Source organism: Theropithecus gelada, chromosome 11 (assembly GCF_003255815.1).
Source record: "Theropithecus gelada isolate Dixy chromosome 11, Tgel_1.0, whole genome shotgun sequence".
In the NCBI taxonomy this organism is placed as follows: domain Eukaryota; kingdom Metazoa; phylum Chordata; class Mammalia; order Primates; family Cercopithecidae; genus Theropithecus; species Theropithecus gelada.
This window is the reverse complement of record NC_037679.1, coordinates 78,404,403-78,416,206: the sequence shown is the minus strand read 5'-3', so window position 1 is coordinate 78,416,206 and position 11,804 is coordinate 78,404,403.

Genomic DNA, 11,804 nt, shown 5'->3' with positions numbered 1-11,804 from the left:
CCAGGCCTCTTTATTTTATATGCAGAGAAGTGCAAATTAAACTTTAGCAATAGCTGGTATAGGAATCCCCCGCAGGGAGGGAACTTTCTTTGTTTAGGGAAATACCTTCATAAATGCTTATTAAAAGGGGTGCTGCTGAGGAGGGAGTAATTGAACCATGCTACACAAGGAATAAATAGGAATTTGGAATAGACAACATTGAGCCAAGTAGCACAGGAGGAGGGCAGAACCTGAGTTAACAAGACAAAGGGCTTTAGAAGCAAGAATATGTAATATTGAATTTATATTATTTGCTGTGCTGAAAATGTATCTGTCCACTGAATTTTCGGTAGTTTTCAGTAAGGTTTAACATTTAGTGAGGTCTCTTTCAGGAGCAAGTGATAGAAAAACAACACAAATTGGATTAAGACAAAATAAGTTAGGAATGTTTGTTTGCTTGTGAAATTGAATACACCAGGGATGGCTGGATCCAGGGCCTTAATTAATGGCATAGAAACTTAGTGTCCCTCATCACAGCACTATCCACAATATCAAAGATATGGAATTAATGCAGGTGCCCATCAATGGTGGATTGGATAAAGAAAATGTGGTACATATACACCATGGGATACTATGCAGCCATAAAAAAGAACAAAACCATGTCCTTTGCAGCAACATGGATGCAGCTGGAGGCCATTATCCAAAGCAAATTAACACAGGAACAGAAAACCAAATGTCTCATGTTCTCACATATAAGTCGGAGCCAAATGTTGGGTACACATGGGCATAAAGATGGCAACAATAGACATTGGGGACTATCAGGTGGGGGAGAGAGGAAGAGGAGCAAGGATTTAAAAACTAACTATTGGGTACTATGCTCAGTACCTGGGGATGGGATCAATGGTACCCCAAACCTCAGCATCATGCAATATATCCACGTGACACACCTGCACACATGTCCTTGAATCTCAGTAAAAGTTAAAATTATTTAAAAATAAATAAACAAAACACACACACACAAAAGAAATTTTATTTCTCCTTCTCCTTCTCCTTCTTCTTCTTCTCAGTCTAACTTTCTTCTTCACAGTCTGACTCGGTTGCCCAGGCTGGAGTGCAGTGGCACGATCTCGGCTTACTGCAACCTCTGCCTCCTGGGTTCAAGCGAGTCTTGTGCCTCAGCCTCCTGTGTAACTGGGATTACAGGCACGTGCCACCACGTCGAGATAATTTTTGTATTTTTAGTAGAGACGGGGTTTCGCCATGTTGGCCAGGCTGGTCTCCAACTCCTGACCTCAGGTGATCTGCACGGCTCGGCCTCTCAAAGTGCTGGGATTATAGGCGTGAGCCACCATGTCCGGCCACTTTCTATATCTTCTATTTTGACTTCGCTTTGTGTTGATTCCCAATACATAGTTTCTTTCCAGGAAAACCAGTACTGTCATTTGATTGCCTAGGATCACATGACCATCTTTGAGCCAATCATTGGGGCCAGGGGGATGGAATGCTCTGATTGGCCAGGAGGGTATCATGTGCTCACCTTTGGAATTAGCCATGGGGTCGCCTCCACCTCCGCTGGGATTGAAGTGGGCAAGGAGGAGTGGTTGCTGGAAAAGTAGGTTCACATAAGGAGACTCAATGGTGGGCAGCACACACAGTATGGGACCACTACACGCTCATTCACACAGATACCTCATGCGAGTGGTTAGCTTGGTGGAGATTAAGAAAGAAACTGGATTCCTCCTCTGCCTTCCCCAATGCAGAATCAGACCCTATGGGTGAGACAGAAAGATGATCCCTAAATAGAAGTAAGACCAAAAGAAAAGCTGTGAAGCTGGGAGGGCACAGAATTCTTGCCGAAGGTGCCAGATTTTCTATGATTTATAGGAAGCGTATTTATCCATTTTATCTAGATCTTAAGGGAAAGAGGATCTCTGTGGCTATCTGGGCTGCATAAATGGGTGAACCGAGGCCTAAAGAGGTTCTGAGCTCTGCCTACAGCAGCTAATTATTATTAGAGCCAGGACTGAACACCTTGTGTTGCCCAGGTCTCAGCAGTTTTCTCTGCCTGGCTCAGGTAGCATTCCCTTTCTTCTGCCGCTTCTGTGAAACCTGGAAACATCCAAAGTCTTCTTTCCCTGAACTTGCCCTTGCAAGCCCTTCACCCTATCCATGGGGCTGCCTGGGAGCTCTGCGTGGAGCCAGAAGGAGGAGCTTACAGGGGCATGGAGGGGTCAGACTCCAGCCTCTTTAGGAGACTAGAATCTCAGGTGTCTGGAAGAGAAGCCCAGGATGCAGCAAGAGAAGAAAACCCAAGGGCGAGAACAGCAGAACGAGAAGTAACAATTGAGAGAGAATAAACAGCTAAGAAAAGGGATGGGTATTTATTGTTGAGTTCCTACTTACCAGGCTTTTGCATATTTTATTTAATCTTTACAAAAATTTTAGTTTCAGGGAACACAAAGTAGCTGAGTGAGGGGAAAGAAAGGGAGTTGGAGGTGAAAGTGGGGATTGGCAGAGGCCGTGCTGTGAAGGGCCTTCAATTTGGCTGAATGAGTGAGTGAATGAACAAATGAACAGAGCTAACACCTTGTGAAAGTTGTCAGAATCAACAGGGAGTCACCAGTGTTAAGAAAATCCTGACAAATAGAGCCCAGGAAGGCCATGAAGAGAGAGTTCTCAAGCGTGTATGCCTGATAACAAAAACCATCACAAAAGACTGTAAAAACCACAACCTCACACAAAAGCCATTGCAACCTTACACAAAAAAATGTTTTGAAAGGACATCTGCTCAGCCATTACCTGTCCAACCTTGGACTTTGTGGCCAAAGATAATTTCTTTCTTTCTTTGTTCTTTTCTTTCCTTCTTTCCTTCCTTCCTTCCTTCCTTTCTTCCTTCCTCTCCTCCCTCCCTCCCTCCCTCCCTCCCTCTCTCTCTGTCTCTCTCTTTTTCTCCCTTCCTCCCTTCCTTCCTTCCTTCCTTCCTTTCTTTCTTTCTTTCTTTCTTTCTTTCTTTCTTTCTTTCTTTCTTTCTTTCTTTCTTTCTTTCTTTCTTTCTTTCTTTCTTTCTTTCGACAGGGCCTTGCTCTGTCACCCAGGTTGGAGTGCAGTGACACAATCACAGCTCACTTTAGCCTCAACCTCCCCAGCTTAACTGATCCTTCCACCTCAGCTTCCCTAGTAGCTGGGACTACAGGCACACACCATCATGTCTAGCTAATTTTTATATTTTTTTGTAGAAATGGGGTTTTGCCATGTTGCCCAGGCTGATCTCGAACTCCCGGGTTGAAATGATCCTCCCACCTAGGCCTCCCAGAATGCTGGGATCATAAACCACCACACTGGCCATGGATAATTATTTCTAAACAGTTATGTAATCCTCTTCATTTTTTTTTCCTTTAAAAAGCCTTTCTCTTCTTTTACCTCCCTGAATATGCGCATGTTTACTACGACATGTGTATTCCCATTGCTGTGCTATATTCCCAAGTAAACATCTTTTCTTTTAGAGTGCCTCTCTCTGTTATTTAGTTTGACAACTTATATTCAGTTGTTCAGGCTGCTGCAATAAGGTACCACTAACCAGGTAACTTAAACAACAGAAATGTATTGTCTTACAGTTCTAGAGGCCAGATATTGAAGAGTAAGGTGTTGGCAGCATTGGTTTCTTTTGAGGGCTGTGAGGGAAGGATTTGTTCCAAGCCTTTCCCCTTGCATGTGGGGATTTGCTGGCAATCTCTGATGTACCTTGGCTTGTAAAAGCATTAACCCGATCTCTGCCTTCTCTTCTTATGGTGTCTTTCCAGCGGGCATGTCTGTTTAAACTTCCACTTTTTAGAAGGACACCGGCATATTGATTGAGGTGCCCAGTCCACTCTAGGGCGACCTCATCTTAACTATTTCATCTGTGACCACCGTGTTTCCGAAATAGCTCACGTTCTGAGTTCCTGTGGGTTAAGATTTTAACATATGGATTTTGAGACAGGACGCAACTCAACCCATAACAACACCTAAGTGAAATCTTGAGAAAAGCTGAGTTAAGCAAAATTCAACAGATTTCTTTACTTCAGGGCCTCCGTGGCAGTTTTACCATGTGGCTACAAATCTGTTACACTCTTCCGATTGAGAGATGGGGTCTCTGTCCCCTCCCTTGAATCTGGCACTGATAGAATATGGCGGAAATGAGGCTATGTGACTTTTAAGCCTGGGTCCTAAAAGGCCATTCCACTTCTGCCTTGTTTGCTGGAACATTGAGCTGTCATACAAGATATTTGAATACCAAGAGGCCATCCCCCTGAGACGCATATGTAAAGTCTCTAGCCTGCAGTCCCAGCTAAGCCCAGCCCTTCAGCTATCCTGCCAAAGTGCCAGAGAGGTGAGTTGAAAAACTACCTAGCTGAGCCAGGTGCGGTGACTCATGCCTGTAATTCCAACAGTTTGGGAAGCCAAGGTGGGACGAACACTTGAGGTCAGCAGTTCAAGACCAGCCTGGCCAACATGGTAAAACCTTGTCTCTACCAAAAATACAAAAATTAGATGGGTATGGTGGTGACGCCTGTAATCCCAGCTACTCAGGAGGCTGAGGCAGGAGAATCGCTTGAACCCGGGAGGCAGAGGTTGCGGTGAGCAGAGATAGTATCATGCACTCCAGCTTGGGCGAAAAGAAAAAAAAAAAAAAAAAGCTACCTAGCCAGGCATGATAGCTCACACCTGTAATCACAGCACTTTGGGAGGCTGAGGTGGGAGGATCACTTGCAGCCTGAACAACATGGTGAAACTCTGTCTCTACAAAAAAAATACAAAAATTAGCCAGGCATCGTGGTATGTGTCTGTAATCCCAGCTACTCTGGAGGCTGAGGTGGGAGGATCACTGGAGCCCAGGGAGGTTGAGGCTGCTGTGAGCTGTGATCACTCCACTGCACTCCAGCCTGGGCAACAGAGTGAGACCCTGTCTCAAAAATAATAAACAAACAAACAAACAAACAAACAAACAAATAAAATTTACAAGTTATAATACCAGGGATTGAACCCTTCAGTCCAGCCTTTCTAGTCCGAGCCGTTTGAGGCTTCCCAGTTGAAATTCCAGATATCCTAGAGCAAAGGCAAGAGGTCCCCACAGTGCCTTCCTTGAGCCCTGAGCCATAGAAGTAATGAACATCATCAAATGATGTTGTTTTAAGCCACTAAGTTCAGGCTGTCAATTTATCAGGGTTTGCCAGAGAAGCAGACCAATAGAATATCATCTGCATCTGTATCTATGTCTATATAGATTATAGGTCTCTCTATATAGATTTATACATAATTTGATATAGATCTGTAGATCTCAATCTATATATAATTTGATATAGAGCTATATCAAATTCTGTCTATATATAGAATTTCTACAGGATATACATATTCAATAGAATATATGTATCTCCTATTGGTCACTTTCTTTGGAGGATCCCTTCCATCCCACCATATAGAAAGACTTACCTTAAGGAACTGGCTCATGCAATTCTGGAGGCTGGCAGTAGCTCGAGTCTGAAAGCAGACTGCAGGCAGAATTCCCTCTTCTTCTGGAGCGGTCAGTCTTTCTCCTCTGTAGGCCTTCAACGGATTGGATAAGGCCCACCCACATTATAAGGAACAACCTACTTTACTCAAAGTCTAAAAAAATACCTGAGAGCAACATCTAGACTAGTGTTTGACCCAATATCTAGGTACCATGGTCTAGCCAATTTGATATAAAATTAACCCTTGCAGGCTGGTTGGTTATGCACTAGCAGGTAACCAAGACAGCTTCTCACAGCTGCTGCGTGTGTCGTGACTTTCCAAGTGGCTAGTAATGTGCCTCATTTTCTAATTCTATTTGGAACTGAAATGAGGAGAAGGGGAGGTGGGAGATCCTCATCTCCTTTTCTCCCCATCCCCTCCTGTTTTAATACAGAGACCTTTTGGGTGTGGTGTTCTGTATAACAGCTCTTAAGAAGCTCGGGCCCAGGGTTGGAGTTACACGCAACCAAGTCTAACTCTTGAGGGTGCTAACTCCTAGCTATGTGACCTGGGGCTATTTATTTCAACTCTCTGCGCCTCAATATCTGCATGTATACAGTGAAGTAATCATACTGGGCTCAGTGATGTTGCAAGGTACAAATTAATTGAGCCATGGAGAGGACTCAGTCCAGTACCTGGGCAAATGGTTTTTATTCTTATTTTATTGATTGATTGATTGATTTTTAATTATTTGCCAGTAGACCTAAATTTTACCCATCTGTGGTGCTGCTCTCTCTCTCTATCTTTTTTTTTTTTTGAGACAAGGTCTGGCTGTGTTACCCAGGCTGGAGTGCAGTGGCTCACTGCAACCTCTGCCTCCTGGGCTCAAGCCATCCTTCCACCTCAGCCTCTGTAGTAGCTGGGACTATAGGCGTGCACCACCACACTTGGTTAATTTTCGTATTATTTGGAGAGATGGGGTTTCGCCACATTGCCCAAGCTGGTCTCAAACTCCTGAGCTCAAGCGATTCTCCTGCCTTCGCCTCCCAAAATGCTGGGATTATAGGCGTGAACCACAGCGCCCAGCCTGCTATCTCTTTTAAGACCTTAATTGTGATGTCCTGGCTCCCATCCCACTCAATTTCCAGAAGATTCTCTCCATTCTCCTTTCTCTTTCTTCCTTTCCTTTTGCTTTTTCTGTTTTGCTTTTTCTGGTTTTTGTTTTTCCTCTTCTTTTCACTTTCCTTTGCACGACCAGGTTTCCCTTGCTGGGGAGCACGGGCATGCTCCGCAGATCCATCTTGCCTGTCACTGTAGCCAGCTGCGCTCTCTGGACCACTGCCTCACATTTCCCACGAGGCACGGCTCTTTCCCTGCTTCAGCTCCCCTCCTTCTGCTTCCAGCTGCTGCTGCTCCGCCAGGTGCACCTTCCCCTCTCCTCGGACCCAGAACGGACCCTCTCCTTATTGTCTACAGCACCAGCAAAGAACAGGCTGCAGCTTTTATACTGAGTCTACCGAAAGTTCCAAGATGATAGAAGGGAAGGAGGCATGAAGTGTTGCTCCCAACTACTCCCGGAGGCAACGTGCTCAGAGCCCAGAGCCCCCACTGGGCACACACATTCACAGAGTACGCCCCTGGGTGGTCAGGGCAACGAATTTCTTGGAGCCCATGCCCACCACGGCCCAGTCTAAGGCCTGCCCAGTAGAAGGTCCGCCTCTCCGCAGCCTCATTGTCTGACCTCATTCCAGGATGCTGGCAGTGGAAATTTCCACTCCCTTCTGGAAAAATCTGGCTCTATTGTCAGGGGGTATGCTGCCCTGGGGCCCTTTGTATTAGTCAGGGTTTTTCAGAGAAACAGAAGATATGCAGTCTCTCTCTCTCTCTCTATGTGTGTGTGTGTGTGTATATATCTCCATATATAGATTTATAATAAGAAATTGGCTTACATGATCATGAAGCTGAGAAATCCAGACTCAGAAAAGCTGATGGTATAATCTCATAGTTCCAGTCTGAGTCCAAAGGCCTAAATACCAGGAGAGCTAATGGTGTAAGTTCCAGTCTACATCCCAGTTTGAAGGCAGAACAAAACTGATGTTCCAGCTTAGAGACAATCAGGGAGAGAGAGAGAGAGAGAGAATTCTTTCTTTCTCAGCATTTTCTTTTTTAAAAAACTTTATTATATATTTTTTGAGATGGGGATCTCACTTTGTTGCCCAGACTGGAGTGTAGTGACACAATCATGGTTCACTGCAGCCTCTACCTTCCTGGCTCAAGTGATCCTCCTGCCTCAGCTTACCAAGTAGCTAGGACTACAGGCGCACATCACCATGCTTGGCTGATTTTCAACATTTTTGGTAAAGACAAGGTCTCTTTATGATGCCCAGACTGATCTCAAATTTCTGAGCTCAAGTTATCCTCCCACCTTGGCCTTCCAAAGTTTTGGGATAACAAGTGTGAGCCACCACACTGGGCCTCAGCCTTTTATTCTATTCAGGCCTTCAATGGATTAGAGAAAGCCCAGCCACACTGCGGAGGGCCATCTGCCTTAATCAGTCTGCTGATTCAAATGTTAAGCTCATTCAGAAACACTGTCACAGACACATCCAGCAATAATGTTCAACCAAATATCTGGGCACCTTGTGGCCCGGTTAAGCTGACACAAGAAATTAACATCACAGCCTCATTTGTAGTCTGGGCCCAGCTTCCCATCACTGGCACGTGGCTCACTCCTTCCCCCCCCTTTTTTTTTTAGAGTCACCCCCACTTTCTTTTCCTCCAAGAGTCATTTTCTGACTCCCTCACCCTTGCTAAAAAATGTCATCTCCAAAGTGCTCATTCCCATGTAACTGCCACCACCCGACCCTACTGTTTTCTTTTTTGTTTGTTTGAGATGGAGAATCTTACTGTGTCACCCAGGCTGGAGTGCAGTGGCGCCATCTCGGCCCACTGCAACCTCCACCTCCTGGGTTCAAGCAATTCTCCTGCCTCAGCCTCCTGAGTAGCTGGAATTACTAGGACTCTGCCACCTGGCTAATTTTTTTGTATTTTTAGTAGAGATGGGTTTTCACCATCTTGGCCAGGCTGGTCTTGAACTCCTCATCTCAAGTGATCCACCCCCTTGGCCTCCCAAAGTGTTAGGATTATAGGTGTGAGCCACCGTGCCTAGCCTCCAACCATGCTGTTTTCTTCATGACACTTAGTACAAGCTGGAACGCTCTTGCTTATTTTTCCTGTTTATCGTCTGTGTTCCCAACTAAAATATAAGTTCTGTGAGGATGGGGGTCTTGTCTATTTTGTTCTTCACTGTGTCTTCTTATGCCTCAGTGATGGCACAAAGTGGGTTTCAATAAACATATATATATTATTTTGCCAGCAAAAAACCCCATCTCTACAAAAAGTACAAAAAATTAGTTGGGCATGGTGGCACGCTCCTGTAGTCCCAGACACTCAGGAAGCTGACGCGGGAATATCACCTGAGCCTGGGAGTTTGAGGCTGCAGTGAGCAGTGATTGCACCACTACACTCCAGACTGGGTAACAGAGCAAGACCCTGTATCAGATAAATAAATAAATACATAAATAAGTAAATAAGTAAATAATTTTTTTAATGAATGAATGAATGAACATGGATTCTTATCGTTCAATTTCGAAGCTTCATGTGAACTTACCACTTAACCTCCTCCTCTCGCTAATCCAAGAGACTTCAGCAAAGTGACAGACATGTCTTGGATGAATGGATTCTTTTTCTGGGTGGCCGTTACAGGATAGGGCTGAATATCATATCCAAATCAATGGTGATGAACAGAGAAAACCCACATGGAAACAGCAACCTGAAATCAGGAGGGACCATGGTGGTATAACCCTCCAGGGATTTACAGGAATCCCGGGAGAGCTTTGGAATCTTCTAGAGTATGGAGTGAGGCTTGAGCCAGGCTCTCAGGGAACCTGAACACTTCGCCTCACTTCTTCCTCAAAGGATGCCGTATTACTTTGGGCTGCTTGGGTAACAAAATACCACAACTGGATACCTTACGCAACAGAAACTCACTGTCTCACAGTTCTGGAGGCTTGAAGTCCAAGACCAAGGTATTGGTAGTGTTGGTTCCTTCTGAGAGCTGTGAGGGAAGAGCCTGTTTCAGGCCTCTCTACTTGGCTTGTAGAAGGCCCTCGTCATATTCACACAACATTTTCCCTGTATGCATATCCGTGTTCAAATACCCTCTTCTTAAACAGACACCAGTTATATTGGATTAAGACCTATTCTAATGACTTTATTTTAACTTGATGATGATGATTATTATTTTTTTGAAACAGAATCTCATTCTATTGCCCAGACTGGAGTGCAGTGGCACAATCTTGGATCACTGCAACCTATACCTCCCAGGTTCAAGTGATCCTCCGGCCTCAGCCTTCCAAATACCTGGGATTACAGGCATGCGCCACTACGCCCAGCTATTTTTTGTGTTTTGAGTAAAGATGGAGTTTTGCCACCTTGGCCAGGCTGGTCTCGAACTCCTGAGCTCAAGTGGTCTGCCTGCCTCAGCCTCCCGAAGTGCTGAGATAAAAGTGTGAGCTACCGCGCCTGGCCTTAACTTGATTCTCTCTTTAAAGACCTAAGGGTCACTGTATTTGTCAGAGTTCTTCAGAGAGACAGAACCAATAGGATGGATAGATAGATAGATAGATAGATAGATAGATAGATAGATAGATAGAAAGATAGACAGACAGACAGGCAGACATAGATGAGAGGGAATTAGGGGAATTGGCTCACACAATTATGGAGACTGAGAGGTCTCACAACAAGTTGTCTGCAAGCTGGAGACCCTGGGATTTTGGTAGCATGGCTCAGTCCAAGTCTGAAGGCCTCAGAACCAGGGAAGTCGATTGTGTGACTCACAGTCTGAGGTCAAAGGCTTGAGAACCTGGGGTCAGAGGGAAGGGGTGCTGGTTTAAGTCCTGGAGTCCAAAGGCTTGGGAACTTAGAGTTGCCCCAAAACAGGAGAAAAGGAGTGGATCCAAGTCCAGCAGACAGATAGACATATTTGCCTTTCTCTGTTTTTGCTCTCTCTGGGCCGCCAACAGATTGGATGGTGCCTGCCCACACTGAGGATGGCTCTTCCCCATCTAGTTCACACTGACTCACATGCTAATTTCCTCTGGAAATATCTCCACAGACATACCCCAAAATAGTGCTTCACCAGGTTTCTAGTTATTCCTTAATGCAGCCAAGTTGACCCCTGTGGTGTTATGATATGTACTGGTTTTCGTCCATGGTTCCTGGCTCATAACTCCCACAGTCCTTGTTACGGCTTTTTTAAGAATGGTGGGTGTGTTTGGCCTCGTGGGTGGCCTCTGACTTTCTCCTGCCCTCTTTTCACTCTAATATTCCTCCACCTTTCTGACCATGGATCTTAAGACCCTCCCATGATAGGGTCCCACCCTATATCCTAGGGGAAGGAATGGTGATATCATGAAGCTTCTGGAAAAACCCAAGAGGGACAGGGTTTGGGGAGCTTCCAGATAGTTGAACATGTGAAAAGAAAATATCTTGGGCCCCCAAAATCACTAAGCTAAAGGAAAAAGTCAAGCTGGGGACTGCTTACAGCACACCTGTCTCCCATTCTATTCAGTCACCCCTCTGCTCACTGAAATAAATATATATCTGATGACCTCCTTTGGAGAGCCTCATCAGAAACTTAAAAGAATGCGACCATTTGTCTCTTATCTACCTATGATCTGGAAGCCCCCTCCCCACTTCGAGTTGTGCCACCTTTCCAGAGGGAATCAATGTTCATCTTACGACATATGTTGATTGACGTCTTATGTCTCCCTAAAATGTATAAACCAAACTGTGCTCTGACCACCTTAGGCACGTGTCGTCAGGACCTCCTGAGGCTGTGTCATGGGCGTGAGTCCTCAACCTTGGCAAAATAAGCTTTCTAAATTAACTGGCACCTGTCTCAAATTTTTGGGTTTCACAAACACATGGAGACTCCCAGACGGTGGTGCCCAGGGAGGGCATGGAAGCTCTGCACCCCTACCCTTACCTTGCCCTATACAGTTCTTCGTCTGAATCCTTTGCAATATCCTTTATAATACATTGGTAAATGTACGTAAGTGTTTCCCTGAGTTCTGTGAGCCACTCCAGCAAATTAATCAAATCCAAAGTGGGGGTTGGGGAACCCCAACTTGAAACCAATCTGCCAGAAGTTCCAAACTTGCAACTGGTTTGTGTGTGTAGAGAGGCAGTCTTGGGGACTGAGCCCTCAACCTGTGGGATACGATACTATCTCCAAGTAGATGGTGTCAGAACTGAATTAGAGGACACCCAGCCGGTGTCTGCCGCTTGGTATG